The sequence below is a fragment of the Gavialis gangeticus genome, unplaced genomic scaffold (assembly GCF_001723915.1).
Source record: "Gavialis gangeticus isolate Ggan-Ray unplaced genomic scaffold, GavGan_comp1, whole genome shotgun sequence".
Lineage (NCBI taxonomy): Eukaryota > Metazoa > Chordata > Crocodylia > Gavialidae > Gavialis > Gavialis gangeticus.
The window spans coordinates 40,810,058-40,818,031 of record NW_017729034.1 but is presented as its reverse complement, the minus strand read 5'-3'; the positions used below and the strand labels follow the sequence as shown (position 1 = coordinate 40,818,031).

General features: G+C 47.4%; 1 protein-coding gene across 1 annotated transcript in view; it reads right to left on the bottom strand.

Annotated features, from left to right (window-relative positions):
• Positions 1–7,974, bottom strand: part of SMYD3 (SET and MYND domain containing 3) — an 895,363-nt gene that overhangs the window by 54,902 nt on the left and 832,487 nt on the right. The window lies entirely within an intron of this gene.

Below are 7,974 nucleotides of genomic sequence, written 5' to 3'. Positions count from 1 at the left end.
TGCAAAGAAGATAGAGGGGGAGGAGCGGGGGAACTTTCCCCAGTGCAGTCCTGGCCGGTTAAGCCTCTGATGGTGATGGGACAAAAAAGGGCAGTGGGTACATCTACACAAGATGCTTTACTGCGCATTAGCATAGTTTACTAAGCAGTAAGCATTTGCGTCTACACGTGCACGTGCTTACTGTGCAGTAAACCCTGTTATTTGCAAATATATTTGCTACCTGCAGATACAAGTAGTACATTTACTTGTGATTACTAACTGTGCAGTAGTGCTTGTGTAGACATCTGACCAGAAGCAAAATCTGCTCCCAGTTGGCTGGCCACCAGGGGGTGGGAGATTGATCCCTGCCCCCAGGAGCTGCCTGCTGCCAGGGCAGGCTCCATCACTATGTCCCCCTGCCCCAGTAGCAGGGAGTTCTAAGCCCCACTCTCCAAGATTGTGATGGGGGAGCAGGGGTGGGACATATTTATCACCCAGCCCCATTTCTGTGGTTGGGGAGCCAGCAGATGCAGGGCTCTGGCTGGAAGATCGTTATGTCTTCCACATTCTCTATAGCTCTGTCATTTCCACTGAAGAAGGGAGCTATGAAAAAGAAATGCAGACAGAAGATTAGAAGCACTGTAAGCCATAGTTCAGTAGTGGCAGGAAGATGGACTGGTAGACCTTATATATGGAGCTAGTCAATCTCTAACTAAAATAATTCTTTTTGCTGGGTGTGTCTACACATGCATTAGATCCAGGAGCAGTTTATCTGCAAGTAAACTTCTTGTAAGTGCTCCTGGGTAGTCATGTGTGACAAATATAACTTTTGTCTGTGCCCTGAGAGTGAAAGACTGCACTGTACCAAAGGGGTAGGGGCACTGGTATTTCATTGCTGCCTCTAGCTTGATGCCCTAAGTCTCTATACACATAAACAGTTCCTTCCCTAAATATTTATTTATCTCATCTTTCTTTGGTTATTTATTTATAGTCAGCTCTGCTTTACAGATACACACAGAGATCTCGTGTGCCTTCCTCAACAGCATAAGATACATTGGGGTCCTGCTCTTTAATTGGTGTTGGCAAAGGAAAGGCATAGGCAAAGGTGTAGGCATATGTATGGTGATATACATATGTGCTACTATTAAGTGTGACTAGGTTTAGCAGCCTTGAGACAGATTCCTTTTGTAACAGTCACTTTGGCAAGGAATTATGAGTGGCAATGAATTCTGATTCCAATGGCCATTGCTACGGATAACAACAGATCTGGCACAAGTGAATCATATCACCATTCACCCCATGTTAATTTCAGTTCAACAAATGATGCATTTTAATGGGTTGCTTATGGAAGTGAAGAGCATTCCGCAAGCATTAAAATAGAGATACCCAAGCTAGGAACACAGCAAAGAAATGAACTGAAATTTACCTTAATATCCTCTGCAAGTTACATTTTCTCTTAGTTGCCAATGATCTGTATTTCCAAAAGAATAAGTTCAATCTTAAAATGTTTATGTACTTGACTCAAGCCAAGCAGAATTGAATATATAAATACTATGCATTTCTGGTCAGGAAATATATATTTACTAAGCATTTTTTCCACTTGACACAGAAGAGAGTATCCAACTCTCTGTTCCTAATTTCCTAGTATAAATATCAGTTTGCAGTTTTAACTGAATGCACCTTGTGCCTGATTGTGCTCCTTTTGTGTGTTCATTCCATGACAACTTGAATTCTGCCGACATAAATGGCTGCAGTAAGAACATTTCCAGGATGCATGGGTGAGTTTTGGTCGAAATTTCATTTTAAGGTTCAAATACATTCCATGGTAAGGTTCAAATCCTGCAATGAAAACCATGAATGTGGACATTCTCATGGCCTCTGGGGAATCAAAGGCTAAAATTTTATATGTAGGCTGTTTGCACAAGAGTTGAATTTGGCCACACAAGGTGCAGGACAGAAGTGCATCTCCCTCATCTAACTCATGGAACTTCACAGAAAGCACCAAAAGTTAGACCAATCCTCCAAGCCCAACAGACGTTAGTTATTGGGGTCAGGAGGGTGGTAAATTGAGCTCCAAGTTGGAGCTGATCCAGCAAGAAAGACTGCATGTTGGCAGCCTCTTCCCCTACCCCCTACCCTCCAGCTCCAGTGCTATCTCTGGATGGGAGGGGGGAATAAAGGAGGGGAGGAAGCTTGGACTGGTGTTTGCTCTGCCTCCACTGGAGTGGAGACAGGTGGATTGGATCCCCCTGAGCCAAGCTCCCTTCTTCCCTTCTCCCTCCCTCCCATCCTGAGACAGCACTGGGGTCATGACTGGGTTGCAGCAGCCCAGCCGCTGGAGCAGACACAAGTTAATGAAGGTGCTCCACTTTGGAGCACCTTAATTTGAACCCTCATACAATAAGTCTAAATCTGCTGCGCCATTGGAGTGTTCTGCAGCTGTGTTCTTCTGTTGGGGCACAGCTCTGGAGTGCTTTCAAGGGGCTGATCGTATCAGAAATGCAATTTCTGTCTGTGACTATCGTCATTAGGTGTGGTATAGCATAGCTTAAAATGTGAAGGACTGCCTCATAAATTGTTTTGTTGTTAATTGCTTCTTTCTTTGTACTTCCCCCCTTATCATACAAATTACACTAATTTTGCAAATCAACAGAATGCCACTTATGTTTGTTTTTAGACTAGCTTCGAGCTGACCTGTAACTTATGCTGATACACATGTCTCCAGTGAATATAGCTATAAGATTTCTTTGGGAGCTGCATGCTTAGTCCAGGCTTCTTTTAACCCTGTGTATTTAATAAGAAACATGCATTATTGCAGAGAAGTATCATTAAAGAAACATGCTCCATAGAACTTTGTTTTGCCCGTTTCCCCTTGAAACCAGCCAGCTAGCAGCAAGCCCTCAAGGGACCTGTTTTTCTTCCTTACATTTAAAATCTTGCCTTTTTAAGCCACAAGGCTCCCTGAAGTACTATCCACAAAAGCATAAGCATGTGTAAAAATTGGCTGCAGACTGTACGTCCATATGTAGACTATTAGTTAACAGACTGTAGACCTTCAAAGAACAAGACTTTGGGCTGGAGATATGGTGCTGAGATCTCACCCTGTTCTTTCTTAGTGATCCCTTAATCCTTGGTGACATACAACAATCTTTCCTGAGAGTTGTGGTAAATAATTCTATGATGAGGTTCTGTGTACTAGAGGCATAGGATGTTGCCTATTCTACAAGCTAGCCTGTTGGTTCAAAAGTAGATTAACAGCATTCCCTGGCTAAGCTCTAGAGGTAAGCTAAACAGATTTGACCCGTAAACAGATTTTCTGCATATAAGGGACCTGATTCTCTTCTTACATATGCTGATTTTAAACAAGTATACCTCCAGTGACTTACTGCTTTATGGTTCATATTATTGTAACATCTAAGAGCCCTGGTTATGGACCAGGACCCCACTGTACAAACACAGAGCAAACTGGTGCTCCCTGCCTCAACGACTTTACAATGTAAGGGAAACAGGTGGATACAGAGAGAGGGGAGAACACAAGTTTAAATGAGAGAAAGTCTAGCTAAGAATTTCAACAGTCCCTTCCAGCCCTAAAGTCGATGAATATTAGTAAAAATGAGAGGCTGTGCACTAGGACCAGCCTTTTCAAGTTTTTTTGTTTTAATTTTTGTTTTTGGTATGAATCTTGGCAAAGAAGAGTTTTAAGGAGAGATTTGATGGAGGATAATCAAGCAGCTTTTGAAATGTTTTGGGGAACATCTCCCAAATGTGAGCAACAGCAGAGGTTAAAGCTTAGAGGGAGTTAATTGTTCCTCCTTTATGAAATATGGGAGTGGAATTGAGCCAAAGCTTTTGTTAGTGTCACTGGCTTGTGAGGTATCTTTTGCCTAATAACCTTTCTTACACATTAGTGAACATTTTGCATTTTGCAAATTAATGCTGCTGAAGTTATTGCCTCCATACCTGCTAAAAATCAGGTAAAGCTCCACTGCACTCAGTGTGGTGCATAAAGTTACTCACATCTGCGACTGCTGCCAGGATCATAGCACAAGTTCACTTACAGTTTACTAGAGCTGAGCAAATAATTATAAACAAGTTATTTGCCAAAGTTAATTTCTTCTCTGCTCTCAAAATATCTATCTACACTTTCCCTGATATTCTTGGCATTCATTAGATGAAAACAGTTCAGAATTAATCATTACTTGAGTTGTTCATGAATCGTTGAGGTCATAGTTTCATAGTTGGTAGGGTCGGAAGGGACCTGAGCAGATCATCAAGTCCAACCCTCTGCCATGGGCAGGAAAGAATGTTGGGGTCAAATGGCCCTGGCTAGGTGTCTGTCTAGCTTCCTTTTGAAGACCCCCAGGGTAGGAGCCAGCACCACTTCCCTTGGAAGTTGGTTCCAGATCCTAGCCACCCTGACTGTGAAGTAGCGCTTCCTGATATCTAGCCTGAATCTATTCTCCGTCAACTTATGGCGATTATTCCTCGTTACTCCCAGTAGTGCTCAGGGGAACAAGGACTCTCCCATTGCCTCCTCGTCCCCCTTGGCCAGTTTGTAGACGACCACTAGATCCCCTCTCAGCCTTCTCTTGCGGAGGCTGAACAGGTTCAGGTCCTGTAGCCTCTCCCTGTAGGGCCTGCCCTGCTGCCCTCTGATCATGCGAGTGGCCCTCCTCTGGACCCTCTTGATGTTGTCTGCATCCCTCCTGAAGCACGGCACCCAGAACTGGACACCGTACTCCAAAAAGTTGGTCCTTAGATCACCACTATGTCTCTGCTTATAAGATCTGCTTTACTCCCATACTGAATGAGCTTCCAGTGCAAATGCCTGCATATAAAAAGCCTATGCAAAAACAGTCTCCAGACAACTGATATACACTGGATAATGCCGTGTGAGGGTCAGGGGGCATGTGCTGCAAGTGGCATGGGAAGCCTCTGTGTGTGGCACAAATGGATCAGGGAGGGGACAAACAGCACAACGGCAGATAGGGAAGGAAGCAGAAAGCAGAGAAGCAGATCAGGCAGGAGAAGGGGATCAGAGTGGCACTTGGGGAGGGTGCAGATTAATCTGTGGCATGCCTGCCAAAAAGACTGGCCCCTTCTGTTGTAATGTATTACTGACTTCAGGGTTAGCAGGACAATAAACATAGCATTCTTATGACAGCATGCACAATTCAAAAAGAGAATGATACATTCTGACATCCAACCCCAAATTATGTGAACAAGCAGAATTCCTTCCTGGACAACCCCCACCTACTTACTGGAAATCTATTCCATGGACTTTCTGTGCTGCAGCTACATTAAATGCTGCCATACATGGAATATAGGATACAAAAAAATCCACATCCTCATGTGGCTTGTGACTCAGCCACTGATAAATCCTTAGTTACAGCTAGGCACCACTATGTCTCTGCTTGTCAAGGGAGCTGCGCACAGGAATATGGGCCTACCTCACCTTATTGTAATGCTTATTACTCCAAACTTGTAAATGGTGAGGATGAAAATGAAATCTGCTTTTCAGACACATGGATTCTGGGGAGGCCCTAGAGTTTTATGAATAATAATGAAAATACCCATTTTCCACAGAATTCTATAGTACACTTAAAAACAAAACAAAACAAAACAAAACAAAACAAAACAAACCTGTTGATTAGTGTTTTCTAATTCATGTTATGGGCATAGTTGCAGGGTGACAGGCTGAGGGGCTGGAAACCCGTATGCCAGGGATGGAGGGGTGATGAAAGAACACCAGAGGTCCTGGTGAGTGGCCCAAGGAGGGCTGAAACTGGAGGAGATTTACCTGACACACGTACAGCAGCTGGAGACACGGAGCGGCAACCAGCACCACCCATGTAGTTTTTGAGCATGCTGTCAGTGCAGCTGGGACAGTGCAGAGACATGACGTCACCAGCCTGCACCAGAGACCAACTACAAGAGTCCATATGGGATTGCAAAAAGGCGGGCAGCCACATGGCAGCTGCAGGCTCCCAGATGGCACATTCAGGCATGCAACACCCCAGCTGTACAGAGGGGACACCTGGAGGGGTGCTGCCCCTATCTTGAGGACAACATCAGCCCAGGGGAGGAAGAGCTGAGGATCTAAGGACCCAGCAACCTACGACAGGGGTGGGAAATTATTTTGGGCAGAGGGCCACTTACTGAGTTTTGGCAAGTCATGAAGGGCCGCATGGGTAGCCCCGCCCCTTGACAGGTGCCCCGCCTCGGTCACCAGCTTGGGACCAGAAGTGTCACCCCCAAACCCCTGACCTTTGCCACCTGAAGTCCCTCCCCTTGCCCCCCAGAAGAACTCCTTTCAGCAAGGGGATTTGCCATCCCTGAACCAGAAAAATACCAAATTATATTCTAAAAATCAAACATACTACAAAATTCATTAATTTCATTTTTAAAAGTATTTTTGTCCTGATTTACACGAGTTTGTGTGGTGTACATAGAGGTGACTGCACAATAGCTTAAGTCTTAATCTTGTATATTGTGGGAGGGTGGGTAAAGGTTTGTGGGTATGTGGGGTGTGGGGGAGGGTGTGGGTGTCTGTGTGAGATTTGTTGGGGGTGGATAGGCATGGGGAGGTGTGGGGGGGTGTGGATTATGTAGGGGTCTGTGAGTGTGTGGAGGGAGGGTGGCTGGGGAGGGTTGTGGCTTGGGTGGAGGGGGAGGTTTGCCCACAGCCCACCACCGCATGGCAGGTGGAGCCCCTGCCATCTGCCACCGCTGTCCTTCTCCTGCCACTTCTACATCCCCTGCCCCACTGCTCACTGCTCTGGCACCACATCTCAGCTGCTCCCAGAGTCCCAGTGATGCAGACAGGAACCAGGTGGTGCCGGAGCCATGGGCAGGCGAGCATGGGGGAGGGGCGGGGGAGTGGGGAAATGGCTGCAGCAGGCGGGGAAAAGGGGAAGTGAGCAGGAGCATGGAGTGCAGTAAAAGCTGGGCAGGAGTACGGGGCCTGCGCTGGTGCACCCGGGCCAGTGCCAGCGGGATCCAGAGCAGGGAGCAGGAGCATAGGGTCTGGCCCAGCAGGGGTCTGTGATGCCAGGGTGGGTCCTCCTCTCCCTGCTTGAGCAGCACAGCACAGCTCCATACAGCCCCTGCCAGCCCAGCCCCCACACTCCTGGACAGAAACTGCTGCTCAGCACAGAGGATAGTGGCCCCTCTAGCCACTGCCAGGCAGTTTTAGCTCTGTGTGCCACACTAGGCTACATGGCAGCTCCATCATCACCACTTCTGTGCTGCCCAGAGTGGCAACAGTGACCGTGTGGAGCAGCTGCAGTGAAGGAGCTGCACCGCAGCCTAGCACGGTGCGGGCTCCAGGTGGCTGCACCAAAACCTGCCTGGCACTGTCAAGGGGGGCAGTGCCGCTTTCCACGTGCTGAACAGCAGTTTCAGCCCAGCTGCTGCTGCTATGGCTCAGCAACAACAGGTGAGCCTAGAGCTGGTGCGGGGCCCAGTCTCAACAGCGGCAGCATGGGACAAACTGCTGCTCAGCACAGGGGGGAAGCGGCCCTCCCACTACTGGTGCAGCCATTCAGAGCCCACACAAGGCAGGTATTTCCCTTGGCACAGGGAGGCAGGAACAGCCCCAAACCAGAAGCCCCTGCTGCAGATGCCCCTGCTAGGCAGAGGCTTCTGGCTGGGTTGGGTGGGGAGTGGGGCCGGGTGGACATGCTGCAAGGGCTTAGTTCTGCCACCGGCTCCCCTTGGGTCCTACTGCCCTGGCTCCTGTCATCTCTGACAGGCAGCTGGGGGCAGATAAATGTTAAATTTTTTAATTTTTTTAGGGTTCCCAAGAGCCAGATAGAATGGCCTGGCAGGCTGGATGTGGCCTGCGGGCCGTATTTTGCCCACCCCTGACCTACAGAGATGTGTGAATGGGAGGAAGAATGCAGCCTCCCAGTTTTGTGTTTCTTTTTCATATTTGTTTTTGTTTGTCATTCTGGGGGACACCATTCTTGCAAGCCTTAAAACTGCCAGGGCAAG